General features: G+C 41.1%; 1 protein-coding gene across 1 annotated transcript in view; it reads left to right on the forward strand.

Moving 5' to 3' along the window:
• The first annotated feature begins 205 nt into the window (after positions 1-205).
• Positions 206-25,451, forward strand: part of MARCHF1 (membrane associated ring-CH-type finger 1) — a 235,334-nt gene continuing 210,088 nt past the window's right edge. The window contains exon 1 of the mRNA XM_035550499.2: positions 206-288. The gene's annotated coding sequence lies outside the window, so the exon portion shown is untranslated. The remainder of the gene's footprint in view (positions 289-25,451) is intronic.

Here is a 25,451-nt window from a genome sequence, read left to right on the forward strand (position 1 = left end):
CAGCCCCGCCACGAGACCGTGATGGCGGCGCCTCCCTCCCCCGCCCTCCCTTCACGGCGCGGGGCGGGCACCGCCCTCCCCCTAACCCCCGGCCGCCGTTTATCGGGGAGGGGGGCGGGCTGGGCGGGGTGACGTCATGTCGGGGGCGTGTCGCGGCAGCGGGCCGGCGGGGCCGGGCGGCGGCATGGGGCGGGATGGGGCGGGCGGCGGCGGCGGGCGGGAGGCAGCGGCCGGGAGGCAGCGGCTGCCCCGCTGCCGGGCTCCTTGAGGCTCCTCGGGCCGCCGCTGGTGAGTGGGCGGGCGGCGCAGGAGCCGGCGGAGCGCTAATTGTTAATTTTTTAATTGCTGTTTTTTTCGGGGGAGGGGAGGCTGCAAGCCGGTGTCTGGTGGTTTGGGGGCGTCGGCTGCCTGGTGGAGGGGCGGTGAATCGCCCCGCGACCCCCCGCCGTCGTTCGAGGCGCTATGGGGTTGGGTTTGGGGCTGGCTTTGGGTTGTGCCGGCTTGGGGATGGGAGACCTGCGGCCCCAGGGGGTTGCCTGAAGGCCCGGGACAGTTTTGGGGGAAATTCGGGGGGGATTGGGGCAGGCAGCTGCTGCGCTGCCCGGGAGAGCTCGCCCGTCTCCCCTTTAATCCCCAGCAGCCGGAGAGGATGCTGCCGCGGTGCCTCATTAAAAAGTTGGGAGCTAATTAGCCGTTTCTTACAGCTGGAGGTCCAGGTTTTAATTAGAGTTCCCGTCTTTGGGTTTAAACTGATTAAAGCTAAGCCAGAGCCACTCTGGTTCCTTTGGCTGTTTGTTCAAAAAGGGAGGAAAAATCAAGAAGCCGCGGTGAGCTCCTTGCTGCTCCCGCTGCAAAGCAAGCCCCCGGCTGGGGCAGGGAAGGAAACCTCTGAACGCAGCCCAGGTGTATAGGTGCGCGGCTCCCAGGGCTTGGGTTCAGCTGGAAAACCCTCATTTGGGAAGGAAAACGGGGATGGATTAATTAACAAAGGTAGCTCTGGATGCTCTGGGATCGTTCAGGTGTGTTTCCCAGGGTCCAAGCCTTGTACAGAGTGTTTTTGGAGGTACGGTGATGATGCTTCTGGTAATACTTAAAAAGTGTGTGACCATCTAATTCCTGACCAAAAGGCTCACCCAAATGTCAAGCTGCCTAGAGTTGTCCTCCATTACCTCTCCTGTTCATCTCATTTGCATGCTTCTGCCTTTGTTCAGCTGACAAACTGTTCCTTGCTCTAGACTTTAAAAAGAAAATTCAGTGTATGGCTCACTCACAAGTACCCTCCTATATTTTTAACAACTTTCTTACCCTTTTTAGGTGTTTGAGAGACTTGTAAATTGGTAATTCCTTAGGGAGTTTGCACATTGATTAGACTTGCATAGTTGGTTTATTCTGAATATTTCACAGCACTCCTGATACTCTTTATGGGAAGAGTTTAATGTTTTTTTTTTTTCTTGTTGCTATCAGTTGTGGCAGCAGTTGGCAGTGGATGCTTTAAAACATGGGGAGAAAAGGGGTGGGTGGGAAGTTCTGGGAAATGACTGTGAAATGAGCGATACCCTTTTGAGGTGCGTGGATGGGTCAAGCTGGTGGTGCTCTCCCGTGTGGGACTGGGCTGAGTGTAACTCTGTGAGCTGGTTCCCCTTCGCTGTTGTTCCAACAGGGATTTCATCTGTTCAAGCCTTTAAGTGAATTACTATTAGGATTATTTATTAGTGACTAAATGCCGTGCAAAAAAAAAGCTTCTGTGCAAAACCTTGTATGTTAATTTGGCATAACTAGGTATTTACATTCGAGGCACTTGAATGCTCTGGTATCAGGTATGCTGCCTATGAAACCTGTGCAATTAAATTTCAAAGTAAACATGACTAATTTTTTACTGCTATGATTATTCCTTATGTTAACTACAATACACGTCACCTAGTATTATGTCACTGTGCATAATGAGGCAAACTGTCATCTTGGTTTCTGTATTTAATGTGGGATTTCTGTACATGACTGCTGCAATTACCTGCTTCTAATATCCTCAGAATAACTGTCTTGCTTTAGACAATTGTCCTTCCTCTTGTGGAAGGAGCAAGTTCATGTACAAGGAACACCTATACTTGAAAAATAAAATGCTTATTAGATTTTAGAAGACTTCTTAAGCTGGTCAGTCCTGAGAAACCTATACGTACATTCCCCAAAAGTGCTGTACTGCACTTGCAGTGTGAAGAGCAAGGGAGCTGGAAGTTTGCCTACAGCATGTAAAGTCTTACTGGGTTGGTCAAACTTGGAGTTGGTGCACAGGTTTTTCTTTTCCCAAGCCATGCATATCCCCTTCTGATCTTGGTCCTTTTCTCCTTTGACAGTTGTTGCTGGCTTCTGCTGCCACAGCCATGTTGCCATCAGATGCCTGTTTTCCATTTGTGCTGCCTTTGGAGTTACTGCCTTATACCTTCTAGATTTTTGAATTGAATTTTGTTTGGTTTCTATATGTATGTTATCCTTTCCCTATCCAGTAGATTCACTGTCATGTAACATATATGTTAATGAGAATTACGTGCCTGAATAAAAAAAAAAAAGAAGAATCTTTAAAGAGAAACATCTTATTATGTGAAATTAAATCCAGAATAACCTCATTATCTAATAGCAGTGCAAATTCAAATAATGACTTAATAGAGAAACTTAAGCCTTTTATGTGATGAGAATAACCTTGTTAATTATCAGGGTTAATGAGGTGTGTTCCTTTGAAGTGAGCAGAGTGATCACAGGCCAAAAAAAAAAAAATAAAAATCTCTCTTGAACTGAATATTATTTTTCCAAATCGTTGGTAATTGAAATGTGGATTTTCTTCCAGGCTGCTCTGTGTTGTTATAGTAGCTTTTAGGAAACTCTTTGGGAAGGAGGCATAAGCACCTGTTAAAAAGTAGGCTGCGTGATGCAAACGGTCAAACTTATTTTACCATTTCATGCGGTAAGCTATATTGGTTGGACTTGTTTGGTGTGGCCATTTTGATGGTTCAGTGCCTTTTCTTCCAAATCCATTGGCAACCAGGCATGCACCGAAAGGTGAATCTCATTAATTTGAGTGCTGTTGTTCGAAGTAGGAGGGAGTTGGTTAGGAGTGCGTGTTCAGTGTAGTTTTGTACCTCCCCAGAGTACTTCACTCTACTCATAACCTCACATAGGTTGTTCTACCCGATGGTTCTTAGGGTTCAGGGGAATTAAAGGTGCTTTGGCAGTCGTACTGCACCAGTGATACCACGGTGGTCCTCAGAGAGGTGTATGGGTTAGATCCCAGGCTGTCAGCATGAGGCTGACGGTTTTGGCGGTGTTGGAAGGCTTATAAAGTTAACTTCAGACAAGATGACTATGGAAAAACAAGGCTTCTGTTTTCACAGTGAAGATGATACTATATTTATAGCTCTTTTATGATCTTACGAGATGAATGTTTTTTTGCACAAGGATGTTCAAGGTGTTGAAATTGTCTCTGGTGTCTTGTGTGTCGGGAGAGTTGTGCTGTTCCTGCCTGAACGTTGTCCCATGAGCTTTGCTTATCTGCTGGGGGGTCCTTCACAGCAATGTGCCCCAGAGCAGACCCACAGATGTCTGCTTGTCCCAGGGACCTGTGAGCGGGCCAGCTCTGGTGTGGTCACGGAGCACAGTGTGCAGCCTCGCCTCACCGCGTGCAGCACGTGGAAGGAGGCAGCTCTTTCTGAACGTGCAAATGGGGAAAAGCGTTCTGTCAATGAGCATCTGTCCGCAACAAAAGAAAACAAAGCAAAGCAACTGGACCTGAGGTGTCCCCTTGCAGTTGCAGCTGTTACTGGAAATTAAGACAAAGCAGAAAGGATGCTTTCGTAATATGTAAACTTCTCTTGATAATACAGTGCATGGAGTGGGAGGAAGAGTGGCATGTTATTGCTGGCTAGCTGCATGCAATCAATTGCAACTTGAAAATTCTCTAACTTACGCAGTTTTTGGTTTATAAGACTTAAATCCGTTCTGTGTATTCCTTTAAAAAAGCAAATAATAGTTTAGTATTTTTGTAAAATCAAAGAATTATTAAACTTAATTTTAAGTAGAAGTGCATGCATTTTTGTAGAGCCAAGCTTTATGATATTAAGCTATGTAGCAATGTTAGTGTTCTTCATACAGAAAAAGAATTGTAGTTTGATCACTCAGACCTTGGTAGAATAAAATAATATAAAACTTAAGTCTGGCAGATTGAGGAGGGTTGGATATACTGGGAATGTTTCATTGATTGCCTCCCAGCAACTGGAATCCAAGTAGAGACATTGTGTACCTGCAAACAGACTTTTAGGTAGGCAGCCAGATGTCTAACATGATTTCTGTAAAAGGGGTATGTAATATTTGATTGTATTAATGTGCTGGACAATGTGGGACGTAGTGGGAAATACAAGGTATGAATTACTTCAGATTGTTCAACAGCGTAAGGACTTTGTTCAGTAGCTCACTTTGAGAGTCTGAGAACCAGAAGCTTATTTCATTTCTGGCTTGGGATAACACCACTCTTCGTCTACTTATCTGTGCTCCAAAGTTAAGCTCTTCAAATAAGAGGGGTCACTGATAGCTCTCCCTTTTCCTCAGAGGAACATATTCTCTTTTTGATGTCTGTAAAAGCATTACAAACTGCTTGTTTGTGTTGTTACTATCTGTATTTTTATTTCTGGTCACTTTACGCAGATACGGAGTGGAGAAGCTGAGGCAGGGAAGCGGCTCAGGAACTTGTGGAAACATCATCATCATGTCATCACGTGGCTAGGGTTCCCAGTAGGGATGTGTAGGGGACAGCTTTTGTGCCCGCCAGGGTTCTTCTGGTCACGTTGGGTCACTGAGTGGAAATAGGCTTGTGGCTTGATGGCTGTGTGTTTCATGGGGGATGAGGAGGTGGTGGCGAGGAGCGAGTGCCTGAGGCAGGAGGGTTGTTCTGGTGTCTGTCCGTGTGGCTGGGGAGGTGCAGGTGCAAGCTGCTGAAGCTATGCAGGGCATCGTGGCCACTGTGGTGTGGCCGGCTGGTTTGTGTGATGTCTCCTACGTGGCATTGATATGGCCTGAGTGCAGCCAAAAAATTAGTTGAATATAGGGGGTTTCTTCATACATAATGTACTAATAGCTTGGCTTTCCACAGAAGTCAGTCATATGAGATGATGTTATGGAAGTGAGGGACTTCTTGAGCATGAAAGGAAAGGTTCAAAGAGGAAATAATGATTAATACATAGAATCAACTATAAAATTGATGTAGCAAGAGCTGAGTTAGATAGATGCCTAACCTAAGGGAGAAAATACCGGCATGAGATCAAGTAGCAATAAAGTAAGGGCTGGGACAAGATTTCTAGCCAACAGAGAAGTGTGCACTTGGGACTGTCTTCTGACAAGATAAGGGTACATGGATGTTGCACGGTCAGAGTTTTAGGGCAGGGTGCAAGCCCAGGGTAAGGCACTGTAGGACTCGATAACTACGATAAAAGGAGGCTTGGAAAACAGTCTTGGTCATGGAGGGCAGCATTAATCCTGGTGCATTGCTGGAAATGATCAGCTAGAACCCTTTGCATAGCAGACGAATGTGAGGTGAACTCCAGCTCCCTGGTTATCGGGGTCAGCTGAGTGCAGAGGCACTTGTAGTGAGCTCTCTGCTGTTTAAGGACCTTGATGCTATCAACCGGAGTAAGAAAAAATCGTGCTCACAGGTAGGCTGTGGAGTGAGAGCCCCATGTACTAGCAGAAAGTGGTGTGTAGCAGAACTGGCTCTAATCACGTTTTCCTGATTTTGGGCCCTCTTGGGAAAGGGATGATTGTGGTTCCCAAAGGAAGACGTGTCATGCTTCTGCGATTTCAATATGTGGAACTCACGTCAGTCTGCATGGCCAGATGTCTGTCCTTGCCACGTAATCTATGAACACAGGCAGAGTCCTTTCCTGGCAGGGTCAGAGGGTCTTGCTGTTTGTTTATTTTGGAGAGAAACCCCAAGCATTGCTCTTGGGTGCAAACCCTCTGAAAGATGTATACTGTCTCCCCTGCAGTGTTGTGGTCTCTTTTTCTATAAAGCCCTTCTGCCAGATACAGCCAAACACTGGTCAGGTAACACGGCTAAGTTGTTTCTCTGGGGAGTGGTAATAATTTCAAAGTACAGAAAATTCCTCTACATAATCATAGTATCAAATTGTCCTTCTCTGTGCTAGCTCTGTGTGTGGCTAAACAGTCATTAAAGAGTCAGGGATATGGGCTTTCTTGAAAACAGGTGCTTTATTATAAGGCTGATAAATATTTTCAGTCCTGTAGAGTTATTTTTAAAATATATCTCCCTTGTTTGTGTAATACCATTTAAAAATCTACCAGTAAACTTGGTATCTTAGGCTAGAGGAGGAAGTCCTAAGAGAAGATGTGTTATTGGATGGAAGATGGCATATCTGCAAACAAAACAAAACCCAAACTAATTCCATCTGCAAATGCCCCTCAAATGCTGGTCTTCCTACCCAGTCAGGTGCTGTACTCTGTGGAGCTGAAAGAAAGAGGCTCACTGTCCGATTGAGGCAAAATGCTTCAAGAAGATGAAAGCTCTTCGATAAGCTCATGCTAGAGTAAAGAACTTAGTTGATCTTTGCAATCAGATGTAGATTTGCTAGAGTTGGTAAGGTGTAACAAGGTAGGAAGAAACGTGTGTGAACGTGGTCTCCTTTCTGCAGCCACACACAGGGAAGGAGGGGAAAAGAAATAGTTAAACCTCAAGTATTGCCGTGGTGGGTTTGTTACATGATGGGGCTCTAGCACTTTGTGAGAAACTCAGTTTTCTGAATTTTTTGATTCTTTTGAACTACATTTGTGGTGATAGTCTGTGGATTTTGTTCTGTCCTCCTATGAAAAAAAAAGAATACAAACCCTGTTCACTCAGTAAGTGTTTGAAAATAGCCATGTTTTATTTAAGTAGGAAGAAGAGTGCCTCAATTGCATGTGTTTCTCTTTGAAGAAGAGCGAAAGGCGATGTTACAAAGAATGAGCTTTGGCAAGCAGGAAGAAAGCTGAAGAGAAATGACAGACTGTATAAGGGGCAGTTTTTATCCTTACTGAAAGGGTGGTTGAAGAATTTAGAGAAAATGATATAAAAAGAATTTCATGAAGAGGAAGGTGAATGTAAGATTATAGAAAATGGAGGAAGGCCTAAGCAAACTAAAGGAAAACAATCCGGTAAAAACTGAGTTGGGGTAGGGTGGAAGTGAAAAGGAGGGGAGGAAATATCTATGATAAGGGGAAGATTGATATGAAGTGGGTGAAATGATCTGAGTGGAAAATAGTGGAAAAAGAACCAAATCGAGATACAGAATGAAAGATGATGATCACCGTATGTGGATGGGAGAAGAAAATCACATTTGAACTATATGCTGTGTTTAACTTTTCAAAAGCCTTTTCTTCCCTTGTGCCAGGCAAAAATACCGAGTCTGGTCCAGGATCCTGACGGGGTGAGGCTGCCACAGCTCCGTGCCCGGGGTCCAACCAGTAGCCAAATGGATTCCCAGCACGCAGAGTGCACCCACGTCACACACGTGTGTACATGCATGGTAGGCCCCAGGGATAACACGGGCAGACACGCAGGGTGCCCGCATGATCACAGACTGCACCGGGGCCTCCTCCTGCTCCTCTCCCTGGCCGAGCAGCGTGGAGGCCTGTTAGTGGGGAAATGTAGAGAGAATACAGCTCTCTTGGCCAGCTTGCCTGCCTTGGTCTTGGCTTGGTCTTGCACACCTGTACCCGCTCCAGGTGCTGTGATGCGGACACATGGTGGGGCTGTCCTGGGAGGGACCAGGCAGGATGTCCCCTCCTCTGAGCCCTTCGTATGGGTTCCTGCCCCTCAGCGTGCCCCCATGCTCCTCCGGCCATGTGGTGCTGGGCCTTTCGTGGGCCAAAGGTTTCTGGGAGGAGCTGAGCATGGTTGTATTTGGGTTGTCCAGCCTGCCAGCATCTCTCTGCTCCTTTGTCAGGCCTCAGATAGGCTTTTATGAGCATCACGTAACAGTATACATCCATTTTCATCTTCATTTTCTATGGGTATTTTAAACAACAAGCTTGTGATGAGAATATTTTGTGAAATATTAAGGAGTGAAATTTTCAAGTGTTGTAGAGCAGGTGTCTGCTGCCTGTTTTGGCTTTGTGCTGTGGCATACGATATATATTGTGTTACATGTTGAGTCTAATCAAATTAGATTTATATTTTAATACTTGAAAAGGGGTCATTGTTCAGCTAAAAGCCTAGTCACTAGCGATAGGCTACAACGCATGTTACGATGCTGCTTAAACATATGTGAGGAGTCCAGGTAATGATAATAGATAGGAAGCAAAAAGTGAGGGGGTGCTTGTGATTGCCTGAGGCATAGTTGGAGCTAATGGAATGACATTATTTTTTTTTTCCCCCCCGGAATTGTTATCAAAATTTCTTTATGGATCTTTAAGAAGTCAGACTACTTTTAAGGGCTGTAACCATTATAATTACTTCTTTGTAAACAGTGTTTAAACATATACATGCTCTGCAAAGCTGTCATTAAGATACTCTTGAACTCATGAAATAATGAACATATTCTTCATCACAACTGGATTTTTCAGTGCCTTAGGACTGAAGATAGCCAGAACAGATAAACTGTCAAGCTGAGTTAGACCCTTCAAAGGGTACTGGAGTAAGTAGCACAAAGTTCATCTGATATGTTTCCAAGAAAGGAACAGAGTATTGAAGTCATACAACTATACAGTGGGGATGAGGAAGCAGTGGAAGTCTAGGTTTGTCTTAAAACTTGTGTGTCATATTTTTCACCAGGAGATTATAGGTCCACCAGGAAAAGGCCCAAAGGTATGGAAATGGAGTCAAGGTGGAATCTGAGTGCAGATCTGCTGGAAAGGAGAGGGGATAGTTAATTAGAAATTAACAGAGCAGTGTACGTTTTTAAGAAACGGGGAAGATGAATCCAGGCAACTGCAGGATTATGTGTTTGACCTCAATGTTATTCAAATTCTTAAACTGCTTTCAGGGGGAAAGGGTAGTTCTGTACATAATGGTAAAAGGAAATTAGAAAAAGGTACTATGAATTTACCGAAGAGAAGCTGTGCACTACTAAGGTGTGACAGATCAAAGTCTCTTTTGCTTCAGCTGTGATTATATAGCTGTATAGCTCAACTGTAAAAAAAAAAAAAAAAAATCAATGGTGATTTAAAAAACCATCAAAATATGTGTCAAAAAGGTTGAAAGTACATCGTGTCATTAGCTTGGCTTCTTTGGATTGAAGGGAAATTTGGGAGGGAGTACAAGCACTCTATAAATGTGTGGAGATAAACACAGGGAAAGAATTACTTAGAATAGGACAACACTGCTGTGAGAACAAATGAGCGTACTGGCTGTAAATAAATTTACTCTAGAAATTAGAATAGGGTTTCTAACCAATAGAACAGCCTCCTAGTTGAAGGTACTGGATATCAAACCATATCTTACTGCATTTAAGTACCTTACTGCATCCAAGAAATCTGTGAATAATCCTTCATAAAGATGATGAAATGCCTGCCAGAGCAAGGAACTAAATTCATGGGACAAGGGAATGCTTTTGTGTTATTTTTCTAAGATAAAATTCACATGAGGTGAATATATCAATATAAAGAAATCAAAATAGAAGTATGTGACCCAAAGTTAAGTATATTTGACATCACGTGTGGCCCTTTTTTGCTGAAATGGTACAGAGAGGGGTTTTGTAAACAGAAGTTACCAGTTTAAACAAACACCACCGAGTGAAAACAATTTGGAGATAACAGAATTTTCCACAGAAAGTCAATGGAGATTCAACATGGGGAAATACAAAATTTATATATATAAAAAAGAATGAGCTAGAAAGGAGTTGTATTGGTAAAACTTCTGAAATAGATTGGGTAAAACTTCTGAAGTAATTGGAATGCCTTGGAGAATCTGGTCAATGGTGAATACTCTTCTTTTACCCTAATAATCTATTTACGGTTAGGTTTCCTTGACATAGGACACTGGTCATTTTTGCTAGGCTTGAAACTTCTGCTGTGATGTGTCTTTTGAGAAGAAACTTTCAACAGTTTCAGGAAGTTTAGAGACGTGAACTGAGGGAAAAGGATAAACGTCAAATGTTGCTGGAAAGTTACACGTGCTGATGCTGTAAGAACGGGGCCTTGAAACAAAATGAATTGGTTCTTGTGCAAGGAATGTGCTTCTCCCCTTCCATTTAGAAGATTTATCCATTTGTGGGAAATAGCAGACCTTGAAAACACCTGGTCTTGTGCTGTGAAGTCTTAGACTTTAATAGCTAACACCTCCCTAAAATTTAATGGCTGAGACAAAGTGGGACTCCTCTGAAATCACGAACACGAGTCGTTTGGGCTGTATGAGATCAGGGTGCATGTAGCCCTGCTGACACATGCAGTCTTGTGCCCAGGAGCTCTGAAAGGGGAGGCTGCTTGGGAGGAAGGGTCTGCAAACCTGAAACAAGGAGTTAAAAATGGTAGGGACAAAGAATGAGCCTGGGCCTTTACACAAAAAGAAAAAAGGAATTGATCTGGCTGGGCCAGGAAGGTAGATAAGCAGAGCATCAGCTTGGCACTGCCTGTACCCTATGAGAGGCTGAAGGAGGACAGGTTGCAGGTGTGCCCACAGGAAGCCTCAGCAACATTACCTGCTTTGGGTGGTACAGCAGACTCTAGTTGCTCTGCGGGTCTCCTGTGTGCATTTGAGTATGTCTTAGGACTGCACTATGCTTTTTTTTCCTCCCCTCTCCATAGAACTGTTACACAAAACTCGGATGTGCTGGGGATAAATCAGAGTTGTAGAATGAATGACATTTTTATCCGTAGAGCTCTAGCCTTAGTTTATTGTGCATGGTGAATGAGGCAGGGATTACTAGGGGAGAAATGTAGTTCACAGGCGGCTGAATGTTACTCTGGAGATACAGCTTATATCCTCGTCTACCCATGTAGGTCCTGTTTGATGCTGGTCGGAGTGTTTGCAGATGTTTTTTCACTGTATATTTCTCTCCTTTTCTGGATGCCCAATGTGAAGGTCAGGCTCTAATCAGCAGAAGATGAAAAATTGGATGCCTGCCTGTGAAGGTGAGGGAATTCTAGTGCTTGTTTGCTGTAGAGAGTACCAGCTCTAGGGATCTTTCTGAGCCAGGCATTGTGTCTATATATTAAGTGACTGTCAGTATTATTCAGGAGATAAAACTACGTTATAATGGATGCTTTTTGGTTCAGTAAAGGTAACATAAAGAAGAATTCTGCTCTTACTCTTAATTATTTAGCCTCAGACCTAGCTTCTACTTAAACTAATGTGGAAGTGTGACGCTTACTCCAGTTCCCCTTCTGCTTTGCTCTGTAGTGCTGTGGCCTCTGTAGGACCTTTGCAGCTTTATGAGTTTTGCTTTTATTCCCTTGAAAGAGGTCTTACAAAGCTGGAAGGGTCTCCGTACTTTAATGCTATATTGGATATGAAGTTCCAATAATGATACTTCAAACATGATGTTGTCTAATTGCTTGTGCAACCATTGCAGGTCCTGCCGCATTACTTAACAGTGCAGATGGAGAATTCAGATGCCTGACTGGAAGTATGCAGCAGAGTAGTCTTATCTCTTTGAAATACATTATTTTTCCATTTCACCTTCAGCTGAATAAGAATTGAAGCTTATTTTTGGATCCCTAAATTACGATTTTATGCCTCACAGTCTCTACAACAATTCTCCTGAAGTGTCAAAAACTTTGTTACTGCAAGGACAATAAATTATGCTCTTGTATGTGAACAAACTGGTGAGAATTGCGACAGGCAATTTTGCTTTTTGTTCTAATAATAGGAGTTTCTTCATTTCACCAAACAATATAGCAGACATCCGAGAACATGATAATTAAAATTCTCAGGGGGAGAGATTTCCTTTCTTCAATACTATAAACAAAAAAAAATAGTAATAAAAATGCTGTTTAAAGTATAATGAATATCCTGTATGTTATTTACACCACAGAACCGTTTAAGTTGCTTGCAAAGGGGGGAAAATGCCAAGAAATAAAACAGAAAATGGCTTGCAACTTTGACAGAGAAACTAGGTAGTGTTTAATTGACTGGAAGAGCAACTATCAACCAGAATGGTCCCTCAACTTTATAGAAATATAGATTAGGTGATTAAACCGTTTATAACGTAGGTCTTTAATCAAATAAATAAATGGATGAGATTAAAAGAACGAGAACAAAAAGATAATGTATGCTTATTTGCGTAGGCTGTAAACTGCTGAACTGCTCAAAATTAAAGAAGATGCTTCTTCCCCAAACAGGCACATTGAACTTAGAATTCACAATCTTTTCTCCCTTTCATATTAAAATAAACAATTGTGGTTATCCGCTTCGCATTCATCCTGTTGTTTCTCCTTGGTAGAATAATTTCTGTAGCCTATGTTGCATAAAATAGTGCTAAGCAATGCTTATTATAAGCTGGGAAGCTTAATAAAATATTTACACCAATACTTAACTACCAGACATAACTTGTAAGATTTAACAGACCACCTGCTCAGCAACTGAAATAGAACAACTCTGTTTCCAAAAACCAGCGTTGTTATTCATGGACAAGGAAATGTCCTGTGTAGAGCTCCCAGAAAACTGTTTTCTCATCCCATTAATTCCTCTCGTTAGGAAGCGTTAACGAGAAGCATCTCAGCTTGGTATCCCATAATGTTCACTCCTAACATAGGCAACTCAAGGTCAAATCTCTGACATCTCCACCTTATTCTAATCACTGGCCAGTCTAACACAAGATGTCTCTCCCTGATTTCAGAACTGCCTGTGCTCTGCCTGTTGATCAAAAGCAGCGTGGCGCCCAGTTGGTGGGACAGGGGCCAGCTTACTGGCCCAGTTTCACAAGCCTCGTTAGCAGGAACATGGCAAGTGCTGGGCCTGGAGCAGCTCACTTGTACCCACCTCTGTAGATGCCTTTTGAGTACTGGAGTGTTATGTGCTAAACTGAAGGAGAGAAACAGGGAAAAGTAGCAGTCCTGCCCCACTGGCCCACGTAATTCCATCTGTGGAGACGGCCAAGATGAGGTCCCTTGCTGTTAGGGGGATGTGCAGATACTTAAACGTAGAGGCTATTTGGGCTCCTTTGTCTCAGCCTTCCACCTTCCATAATCACGAATATGTACGTATTGTTCAGATGTTGTGGGTGTTGTATTGCTGGGTACCAGGAACATACACTTGGTTTATAGAAGACAGGGCATGCTACTGAGGTTTAAATTACACATGGTCTTTAGTTAATCCTGGAACTCTTTAGCCTGTGCTATTTATTGAGGAGTAAATGCCTCAGTAGTTGGTCTCCGGTTGGAATTAAAACAGAGAACTGCTTTCTCCAGTTCTCTCCAGAACTTTAAGCAAAGTTGCAGAAAAGGTAAGCCTTTTTTTTTTCCCCAAGACTGGCTTCTTGCCTGTGTGCTGTAGGAATTAACTTAGAAGATTTGTAGAAATGTCATTTATTGACATCTGTCAGTGCCTGTATACATGTACATTTGTGTATATAATTGGAACCTTTCCACTGGAGAGTGACATAACGTGGCAAAGAGGGGTAAGCAGTCAGGGAAACTTAAGTGGCACACTGTCAGTGTCATTTTTTTAATTGTCCAAAGGTGTTTTTTTTTTTTTTTTTTTTTAAAGTGGGCTTCTCAGGATGCTTTCTGTGACAGGCACCTTTCATTTATGGCTGATGTGATTTCAGGTTTTCCAGCTCTCCGTGGCAGCAAAAAAAAACAAACAAAAAAAAAACAATCTGCACAGCAGATTTCTGGAGATGTTTTTTGAGGTTGTTTTTGTTCCTTATAGTAGGCAGTCAATATTCTGTAGGGAAACAAATTTCAGGAAAAGTGATTCTTTTCAAAAAGGTTCGTAGTTAGCCACCCTGCCTCTGATGTATTTACTCACTTTGTGTCCACAGACAAAGAAGACATTATGGCTGATTTTTACTGGTATATACTGAAAGTTTCCTTTTTCTTCCATTGACTTAAAATGTCTATGAATTCCAGAAGTGTTTTAGCCCTGATGCTTTGCAAACCTGTTAGAATATTCTGATTGCTTCTTTTTTTTTTTTTTTTCTGGTATGACATTTCTTGAAATATATTTGTGGTCGTGGTCATAGTTGTGGTTATAGATACTGTTAGGTCTTATAGCTGAGGACATTGCTAAATGCACTGGGTAGCTGTTCTTCACTTCCAGGCTATTGGAACTGGCAGGACTCTTCTTGCAGTCCATTAGGAGTATGTGAAATAAACGTCAGCTGTTGTTATAACAAGAAATATCACTGGCTTAACTGCTGGGATTTTTCTTCCAACTGTAGAAATCCAGGAGCAGACAGGCACATCCAAATAATTTTTACTTTATCTGTTGCCAGTACTGGCTCAGTCTGAAAGTAATAGATACATCTTTCAAGTGTAACATCAGATGGCGATTAAATGCAACATTTTGTTTTGCAGAGGTTTGAGTTTTTTGTTAGACACAGTTGTTGCCCTTCCATTTTTGCATTTTAAAAGTGTTTTCATTTTGTGGCATTGTGGCGTGGCCTGTCCTCCGTTACTGTGTCTCGAATGAGATGAGATCCCCCAAGTTATCACCTAGTGCTGTTTCAGTGGCACTTTGACACAATGCATACCTCTTTCTTTATAGGTTAATCTGCTCAGACAGGCAATGAGGAGAAGACTTTAGAGGAGCTTCAAAACCTGAATAGTCACGTGAGCTGGAAAGAGTCCAAAGAATTAAATTTCCAAATATACCCTTGATAAATCAATTGTTAAGTGGTACATGTAGGATTAGGAGCTTGCAAATTCTTATCTTTACTACTTGCCACTTCTGTTGTGAACATGGAAAAAAAAACCATATTTTTTCCTGTAAAGTGAAAGGAATTGTTCTTCTCAAATGGATCTTTGAACGCTGATCTTTTTCACAGATACTGAGTATAAAGTCACCCACCTTATAGATGAATATTTTGTAGGCTGAAGCAACAAAGAACACGATTTTCCCTTTTTGAATATGCTGATAGTTGCTACTATATAATTACTTGTGCTGTCGTGTAGCTATTGCGTTAGTACCACATACAGTAGTGTAACTGCATGATAGTAATTCCCACTGGGGAAAGACTGTCATACTCTGCAGGACCGTGCAAATCTTGGTCAACACTGTAAATTGCTACTCTTCGTAGACAATTGCAGCATCCTCACTAGACGGACACACCAAGTTTTACTCAGCTTTGAGGCTGGAGAAGCAGGCACAAGCTCCACACACCTTGTGGGACATGAATTGAATATTCACTGTCGTGAACTTCTTGATGCTGAAAAAGTGAGTATTTTGCCACAGCTCTCATTACTCCAATGTCAAGTAAGATTTCACGTTGAACTAACTGCTCATTTTTGGGATAGCATTTTAGATGTAAGTCAAACCATTTTCTCAAGCTTTCAGTCAGCATTTTAAGCTTAGACTTAGTGTTTGTCCTGTAACAAATGTTGCAGGGATTATGGAATTGGCAGGTACTGCAAGTACTCTGAAATTACAAATCGAGGCCTTTTCAGCTAGTGAGACATTTGACAAGTGCGCGATTTCCTGCCAGGAAGCATCTCTGGCATCCAATTAAGGAATTTTCTGTAACAAGAATACCATGAATAGTTTTGTATCACGGTTGGAAATCACTTCATTGACACCATACCTTGTAAAGAAAGAAATAACTAATGGTTAATTTAGAGCTTTTTCAGGAAGTGTAATTGGAACTGCTGGTCTAGTCACCTCTCTGGACATCCGTACTTGTTTATTTAGTGGAGGATTTAAGAACAGATTTGGTGTTCAGTGTGACTTGCCTCTGCTGCTACCTCAATTCTCTATTTTGAGAATTTTTGTGATTAGTAAGAAAAAGAATTAGTAATTTTGGCTCAGAAGACATCCTCTTCCTTCTATCGTAAGTAATCTTCTCTAATTTTCTTAGTTTATATACTATGTAATATATTCACTGTATTTTTCTGAGAACTTGTTCTTAGAGAAGAGTGTTATTTGTGAGGTTTGTTAAGCTGTTGGAATTATATGTAGCTGAGGAACACTCGATGAACAGATGCAAGGATTACCTCTAAAACACGAGTATTTGTATTGTGGAAAGTCCGAGGCACATACCTCTCTTTCTGGCTCACAGCCCAAATGAAGATGGAGGAGAAAAATGTTTCAAAGGCAGGGTGTAAAAGTACTCTTTTTGAGGAAAACTGTCAGCTGTTGTCGCTGTTATCCATAAAGGTAGAGTGCATTGGTATTTAATTATCCCTTGCAAACATGCCTTTATGGTACATCGTAGTAATGAGAGACTTAAGACATAAGGTTAATGGAACAACAGAGAACTATATTGGCAGATTAATATCAAGGAAGCAGAATTAAAATAAACCTAGGTGATGTCCAGCTGTCGATCCACCAGGTTGACTCTAGATCAGGCTTTCAAGTTAGGAATAAAAGGCAGCACTGCGAGAACAGAGACGTGTGTGGCTGCATGGGACCTTGGCGGCAGAAAGGGCCCAGGCACCAGGTCATGGAAAGTCGGGGCGAGCGTGTGAAATTGCCTCTACAGCGGGCCTCTTCTCATTCTTCACACATTTCAGCTGGCAAACACAGTGTTTTTTAGCACTGTGTTCTGTTCCTTTTTGTTAAGCCAAATGTTGGGTAGGCTTTGTTGTGCTACTTCTACATTTAAAGTAAAATGCTTTGATTCAGTAGCTTTGGTACAGTGAAATTCTGAAATGTGTCTTCAAATAGTATTTATTGATAACACATTTCAGTACAAAGAAAAGTGCTTTATGGGATTTTTAAGTCCTCTTGCCAATTTCCATCGGGTATTGCATTTTTACAGTTTATGCAAAGTATAACAATTTCTGTTGTCAGTTGATTCAACCCACACTTAATTTTAAAAACTAATTTCAATCCTTGTGGAAGGGACCAGATAGTCAGAGCTAGAAACCAGGCTCTTTAATTACCTGCAGAACATAGCAGTGCAGCTGCAAGCTCCTTCAAGGTCCATCTAGCACATCAGTTCTTTCGGATTTGAGCTGCATGGGTTGAGATTAATTTTTGGTGGTCAACAGATTTTTGGCTTCCTTAATGAGGCTTGCAGGAAATACCAGTCTTTGCTGTTTGTGATGGCCAGACCTAGCCTTTACTAAACCCTGTATAGAGCTTTGTAGCAATGTCGAGATGAATGATGTTGGAATAGCAGACCTAGCCTTTACTAAACCCTGTATAGAGCTTTGTAGCAATGTCGAGATGAATGATGTTGGAATAGAAAATTGTGTTTAAATGCCAGAAATTACTGAGTATCTTGTATTAATTAGGCATCCTTTATTTTTTTAATTTATCAACATAATATTTTTCAAATTTGATAATGACATTAATAGATGAATAAAATATAAGTATTGTTTATTAAATTTTATTATTTATTGTTTTTAATATAGGTGTTTTAAAATGGCTGTACAGGATACCTAAAGGCAACAGCATCTTTAGATGTGATGAAGAAACCTTGTGAGTGCTGGAGGCTGTTTTGCCTTTGTCCTTGGCCATTTCTGTGCCAAAATTTGGCCTTATTACCATCAGGCTCTGTCCGCTCTCAAGAGGTGTGTTATCACTGATGTTAACTTCAGACTAGGTAGCAATCAGGAAATACAGAGAACAAATAGAGAACAGCAAGAAGAAATTGTCTCTGTGGAGTTGAGACAGTTATGTCAGGAGGAAGCCTGGTGAGCAAGAAGCATTTTATAAGCCAGAAGAATAGCCATGTGGTAGCACCCTGTGTTTTGTGAATGGTCTGTTCAGACTGAAAACAAGCATCAAGGTAAACATTTATACTCCTGCACTTGAACATGGGTTACGTTTGATACATGTTCAAATATATGCAACAAACAAGCGAGAAAATGCGTAAGAGGCAAATAGATTTACTGTCTAGGAGGAATTCCAGGTTATTTATAGTAGTTAAAACAGTTTGTTCTTATAGTGTTTGTTCTATATGCTCCTTTAATGTTTAGTGGAACATAACGTGGTGGTTCTTGTGTCTGGAAGCTGTTGTTTTCTAGGGCCTTGTATGAAACATAGTTAACAGCAGAGTGGAGGGGGGACATTCTGGGGCTGAGCTTCTTTAAAGAGCTGTGCAGAACTGCAGGAAGAGTAGAAGGAGAACTGGCAATGTACAGGGTGCTTCTGCGAGTCCCTACAGTTTGGCCTGAAAAGAGCACGCGTGGTTGAATTTTGTAGCACTTTTACAACAAAACCAAAATCTGTCCTTAATTTTTTTGCTACTTTTTATTGGAAGCCCATGAAGTAACTCAGCTTTTTTTTTTTTTTAGCTTAAAAAGAAGTATTTCATTAAACTTAATAATAATACTGGGTATCAGATGCTGAATTTCTTCTCTGACATCTTTTCCTATTTGTTTATGTAGCAAACCTGTGTTTTGTCCTGCTGCATGCTCTTTCTGAAGTTACATGTCTGGAAGACAGTGCGGTGATATAACTGTGTTAGTACTTCATTTGGATTTTCTTCTGTACAGAGTATAGTGATGCTCTGAATTTCTTAATTACTGAGGAAGAGTGCAACCAAATCAGTGTGCTGGCCTTAACGAGAAAGTAATGCCTTATTTCACGCTGGCAAGAGCAGTGCCTCAATGAAACGGTCGTCTTTGACTTGCCTGTTGAGCTGAGTGCTGTTAGAAACATTGACCTTTGACTTCAGCCTAGAACTAAAAGCTGGCTAATGAAAAAGCTGTCAGAACTGAAAGGTCATGCAGAATGCAGTGAACCTTTTTGATTCAAGAAGGATTTCTCAAAGTATTCTAATTCCCTGTTGATTTGCGTAATCACAGCAACATTTCTGTCACCAGTCTCTGAACAGTTTTACTTCCATTCATTGTTGCCACATAAAAATAATGCTTCTAAGCAGAATATGGCTTATGGAAACAACGAAAACTAAGCAAAAGGTGGGTTTGATCCCTTATGAAGTGGGTCGAATTGGGTCAAAGATGTTGTCATCCTGAATCAATTCAGCACCAGTTGACCTTGGAACCATTATTTTCCTTCCTGTTTCTTAGCAACAGGAAAGTTTTCTGCATGATGACTATTTAATATCCTGATCTGTTTTAGAAGCTTTTATACCTAAAGGGGAACAGATGGTCTAAGGAAATCTTGTTTGTAGCAGCAGAAACAGGGAATATCTATAGTTTTTTTTTCCACTCTGATTTTATACCCTATTGTCCTGCGCTTACCATTATACAGTATCTTGTTGATGGTAGCTAAGAACTTCTGCTAGGAACAGAGAATAAAAATAGCACTCTTCAGATGCTGCAAGTTTATTTTTTTTCTGTTATAATGCAAGAAAATGGTTATATGTGTGCTCTTACAGTTGTTGTAATTGCATTCCTTATACAAAGTGCGAGAATACGTGTAATTGTATTCTGTAAGTGTTGAGCTGTGTCTGAGTAAATGACGAAAGCATTATCTACAATGTAATATCTGTGAGTGTTTATTTGGCATCTCTTATTCTCAGAGTCATGTGAAGTGGTTTTCTTTCTCCTTTATTATGGATTCCAAAGGTTCTTTATGTTTCAGCAAGAATAATAATTTTGAAAGGTTGTTTTTATGTGTTTTGGTGTTCATGGAAAAGGTAAGTTAAGTTTTTAAGGATACTGAAATGTGGAGCTCTGAAACATCATGTTGTGACTATTTTGTTATGGGCCTAATGAAGAACTAATCCTGGTGTTTATTTTGCTGGTGACATTACTTCCAAAGAAACAAGCTGAATGTTTGTGGAGATTGGATGATCTTGGTCTTTTTCAATGTGAATTTAAAGTAAGTACATGAGCCTTGATACTGGCTTTATTGCAGCAATCTGCAAGGCAGGCAGTAAGAAGACCTGTTCTCTTCTAATTATTTCTCAAAGTGCTGTGTAGTACATTTCCTTTTTAGCTCCTGAAGTTCTTCATGCAAAGAAAGTTACCTCCGCACCATCCCTTTCTTGCTGTCTTAAGAGTCATCCTGCAATGATGCTCATAAATACCTGACAATAAAGTAATTTTCTGTGATAGCTGATTTATGGTGGAGAGGGTTCTTTCCATGTAAGGCCTGATTAGCAGATGGAGACATGACATCAATTTGGTGAAAAACCCTGACATAAGGTAGGTGTGTGTGTATAAACAAGTGACATTCATTCAACACTATTGCACGGGTCTTTTCAGCGAGTCATCTGATATATGTATTTTTCTATGTATCGGCCTATATCATACTTTGTTTTAGTGTCAGTGATCACCCAAGTTTGAAGAACTGAAGAAGCTTGTTTTTGATACCCTAGGAGACCTGTTGCCTGGCCTGCTCTTGAATTTTCATTGTTCATCCAAAGTGAAATGTTCTCATTAGCCTTTTTTAGAGCTCTTTCAGCTATATACCATGATATGAAGCTGTGCCTCACCATGAAGCCTCCTTACCAGCTTTTGTCCCTATTGTTGTATTTGTATGTTGTTTGCAACCTTACTTTAGGAGCTGGCATAGAAATACTTGTAACTTTTATTTGGTGCTAGAAAAGATGTCATCTTTGTTTAGTTCCACTGAAGTAAAATCCTTCTGACTTCTCAGGTTTTTACATGATGTATCTTCAAATGAAACTGAGCTGTGGAACTTTATCTTTTTTTCATCTGCAGAGAGGAGCTCTTCCATTTTGTCGTGCCTCTCTTTATTGAGTTTTAATTAATTTGTGGGGCCAAGTGAAGTCCCAGATTAGGCATAGGAATGTCATATGTCTCCCAGTGAATCTTTCCAAGCATTGAGTCTGCTATAAGGGATGGAGTGTATGATGCAGAGAAAAAGGAGATATATTCTGAGAAATTGTTGAGGTGACTACAGAACTTCTCCTGAGAGAAACAGAAAAGAAGATGAGAAAAGGTGAAAGTGGGAAACATTTTGTTTTCATTTTCTTCTTTCTGTCACCTTTCCTGTTAGCTTTAAAGAGGAATGACAGGAAAAGACAAGAGAGCATGGCTTTTAATAAGTGCTTAATCTAATGTTAAAAATGGAACATAAGCTTTGGCTCTTGAAATGCTTGATGGGAAGGGACCATATGTAGCTGCTTGAATAAGTAAATTGACTAGTACGTAATCATGCTTTTCTGCATTTTTGTCGTTCTGGGAGATGGCTGAGTAAGGAAAGGAAAGGTAGTGAATCTCTAGATTATGTTATTAAATATGGTTCTTTACTACAGAAGTTATAACCTTTCATTAACTATTTCTCTTTTGTATGACTGGGAAGAGCAGTCTAAGAAGGAAAAACTTCAGTATTAAAGGAGTACTGTCACAAAGCACTTCTGTGAACTTGAAGGGGCTAGAAGGGCTTGGGGAGAAGAAAAGACTAACATTTTTGCTGAGTTACAGGTCTACATGAATGCTTTAATGTGTGGTACTCAGCAGGTCTGGCTAGCGCAAATGGCAGAACATGTCTGCTACTCTATTACGTTGCCATTCACTAATATATATCAGCATTGTTTAACTGGATTGTAGTTGCTATTGAAGGAGTTCAGCATTCGGAGTGGTTCAGCACCCATATTAGGTGAGAATTCACTATGATCTGTATGAGCATTGTTAGAATTTACTAATATTGAAATCAAGTCTATAATGACATTTTTCAAAATCTGACTTGTTGCTGGGCCAAGTGGCGCCTTTTAGAGTAAGGCCACAAGTTTGAACTATTTTTGAAAAACAATGTACTTGACAAAAGGTGTGAGTGCTGAGAGGGTACTTAAGCTCTGGAGTGTGTAGAACAAACCCCGATCACTTAACTGTTCTCAACAGACTAGTACTTGCTGTTGTATCAGGTAGTAATTGTGTCTCTTTTTGAGGCACAGGGTCCTCCTTTCACCATGCTGCATAATGTACATGCTCTCATCTATTGGCTCACTAAACTTTATTCAGTTCCTCTTTTCCTTTCTGTTCCTACTCTTTCTGGTCTGGATAAGTAAAAACAAAAATAAGACCAAAAAAGATTATTTGAAGTTCTGTTCTTTAGTATTACGATAAAATCTACATTAAGAGATATTGGCTGCATTGGTTTGACAGTTTCATCTAGATCAACATAGAATCTCAAACTACCATTATAAAAATGATAAAGGGAGAGCGTGGGTTGATAACACTGTAGTGTCTAGAGTACATTCATTTTCTTCTTGTGCATTATGTAGCTCTTAATTTTAATTTGTTAGGTGGCCCTTTTTTTGCTTATTTTAGATTTCTTAATCAGGAATATAACCTACTCCCACTGCCCTCTATAAAAATAACTTGATGGCGTCACAGTTTGCTTCTTAATTTGAAAAGCTGAATGTTGTATGTAATCCACTGTAATATAACTCATCTATCACATTCTTTTACTAACAAACCTCAGCATCTGTTAATTGATTCTCAGTAGACATTGCAGTGGAATTTAGGTTTCTTAGTTCGTGGTTCATCTGTCTGCGTCAAGGCTTGTCTTGGTGAACGTTTTGTCCAGGAAGAGAAATATATATATAGTAATACTAGTGATTAACAACAACAATAATGAAAAAAGATGCATTTTATTGATGCATATGTATTTTTGGTGAATTCAGGTTGGAGACATATTTGTGTGTGTTCTAGAATATTTGAAGTCAGTATATGTAAATGTTGTTTTACCAATCTATTTGTTATACCAGTTACTTCACAATTTGGTCTTAAATCCACCTCACGATTTCTTTTCATTCTTACATAGCTACATTATGTGAAAATAGTAGAGAAATAAGTTAATGTAGTCTTTTCTCTTGTAAACATTTAGGATTTTCTTTTCAATTTCAAATTTAGCAAATCATGAATTCTTTGCATGGCTGTGCCTTATGGTCTTACATGGTTATTTAGGTAATGCAAAACTAATTTCCAGGAAAATGAGAGTACTTGTAGTTTGTAAAGTTAGATGTGGCAACATAAATGTGCAAGCAGATGGTCTGTTGGAAAGAAGTTTTATAATCCAAAAGCCCCAAACAGCATGTCTGGAGAAGTACATGTCTCTGTGCTGTCCATTGTTACCTATTGTCACCGAGAGGGTGGTCGCACACTGGAACAGGCTCCCCAGGGAAGTAGTCACTGCACCAAGCCTGTCTGAATTTAAGAAGCGATTGGACTGTCCACTTAGTCACATGGTCTAAACTTTTGGGCAGACCTGGGCAGTGCCAGGAGTTGGACCTGATGATCCATATGGGTCCCTTCCAACTTGGGATATTCTATGATTCTATACTTTCAAACCTTCTGTATCTCACAAATGTAAATGTAACATGCCTGTGAGGCTTCATAAAATGAAGATTTTTAAAAAGTTTTTTATAGTCTTCACACATCCTATTCTAGGTTTGAGAAAACTGTCTGAGGCATTTGTAGCAGCTCATTAGAGTTTTCAGAACCAATACAAAACCCCTTACCCCCAGCCTCGTTTCCTCCCTTCATCAGATAAAATAAGTTATCACTTATAAAAAAAGGTATTTTCTTAATAAGGACAAGGAAAAACAATAACAACAAAAACACACACACCAAAAACAAAACAAAAAAAACACCACCCCAAATCCCCAAACCTAAATAATCAAACCTTCTGATTTGTCTTATTGTCTTAGTATATAATTATTTGACTTCATTTTTTTCCCTCCTTGGGAGGAGGGCAAATCCAGTGTATCTGGCAACTTTTTTTTGTTTGGCTGTCATATTACAACAGTTGCTCAGCTATCTTCTGCGAACACCCACAACAATTTAAAATTTTAAAATATGTCAGAATTCACATAGGCCCACGCAGAAACTGAGAGTATGGTGTGTCATCTAATCAGTTTTGCTCCAGCTTCCTTGAGATTGTTCCCCTCTCTTTCACTTTTCATTGAAAATTGATGGCAGGGATAAGAAGATAAACGTATAGATTCTTGGCTTGTGATAGCAGTTGATTTCTGGCCCTCCTGGGATAGTGGCCAATACAGAATTTGTCATATTTTTCACATCAAAGAGGCCTCGAGAAAGTTTGGGACAGTCAAAATTTCTGTAACTGTTGCCTTCTTCCTCAGAGCATTATGACGTGCTTTTTGAAGCCTAAGGAGGAGGTGGGAAATGTATTAAGAAATATCCTAGAATAATTCCAGTGGAAGGGCGCCTGTGGCAGGCTGACCTCAGCCAACAGCCAAATAAGAACCCAGCATCTTGCTTGCTCCCCTCTCCCGTGGGGTGAAGAGAAAAAAGAAGGAAGGCGAGAAGACTCATGGATTGAGACCAGGACAGTGTAATAGGGAAAGCGAAAGCCTTGTGCTGAAGCAAAGCAAAAAGAGATACTCGTTCACTACTTCCCAAAGGCAGATGAATGTCCAGCTGCTTCTGGAAAGCAGGGCCTCAGCGTGTGAGGTGGCTGCCTGGGAGGAGGAACACCACAACCCTGAGTGTCCCCCCTTCCCCTTCCTCCTCCTTCCACTCAGCTTTCACTGCTGAGAATGACCTGGTGTGGTCTGTAGGGCCCAGCTGTCCTGGTTGTACCCCCTCCCAGCCTTTGCCCACCCCCAAAATGTAGTTGTGCTGTTAGTGTTTTTTAGGCCACAGTGCCGTGAGGCCTGCTATGAAGAAAGGGGGGACAACAAATGCAACACACTGTGGTGTGGCCTGGAGTGCCCTTAGCATTCAGTTCTGCAGGGGTGCATTTTTGACCATGTTTGTGTTGTCCTTTGGACCCTGCATGTCCTTTAGTGCAGAGCAACACACTGTGGTGCGGCCTGGAGTGCCCTTAGCGTTCAGTTCTGCAGGGGTGCATTTTTGACCATGTTTGTGTTGTCCTTTGGACCCTGCATGTCCTTTAGTGCAGAGCTGATTTGTGCTCAGTTAGCCCACACACTGGACTGTTGCATGAGGCTGTTCTTTTCCATTTACAGTATCTTGCATTCATCTTTTGCTGATTTCCATGAGATATTTCAGCTCATTTCCCCAGCCGGTTGAGATCCCTCAGAAGCAGAGCCATATCCTCTAGGGTGTGAGTCCCTCCCATCAATCACCAGCAAACTGGCTGAGGTACTTTCATCCTATCATCATTAACAAAGATATTAAATACAAGTGTTTTAATGATACTACTTGGCCTGTGCTCTACGGACAATGAGTTTAACGTGACTGAAGTTTGCAGCCTGTAATTTGTATTGCTGCTTGGATGCAATCTGTTATAAAACAAATGGCGACTTAAAGGTTTAGATGTCATTTGGGTTTCATTTGTAATCAAATGGTTAAAATAAATCCTCAGTACTCATTCTTTTGGGAGGTATTTAATGCATGGGGAAAGGGCAATGTAATTGTAGTATGGGTACTAGTGAGAGCTGGAAGGAGCCTGAGAAAGTCTGGCAGTGATGGAACATTTCCCTGGGACAAGCGAGTGGTCTGCCTGAGGA

The sequence above is a fragment of the Cygnus atratus genome, chromosome 4, assembly GCF_013377495.2.
Source record: "Cygnus atratus isolate AKBS03 ecotype Queensland, Australia chromosome 4, CAtr_DNAZoo_HiC_assembly, whole genome shotgun sequence".
Lineage (NCBI taxonomy): Eukaryota > Metazoa > Chordata > Aves > Anseriformes > Anatidae > Cygnus > Cygnus atratus.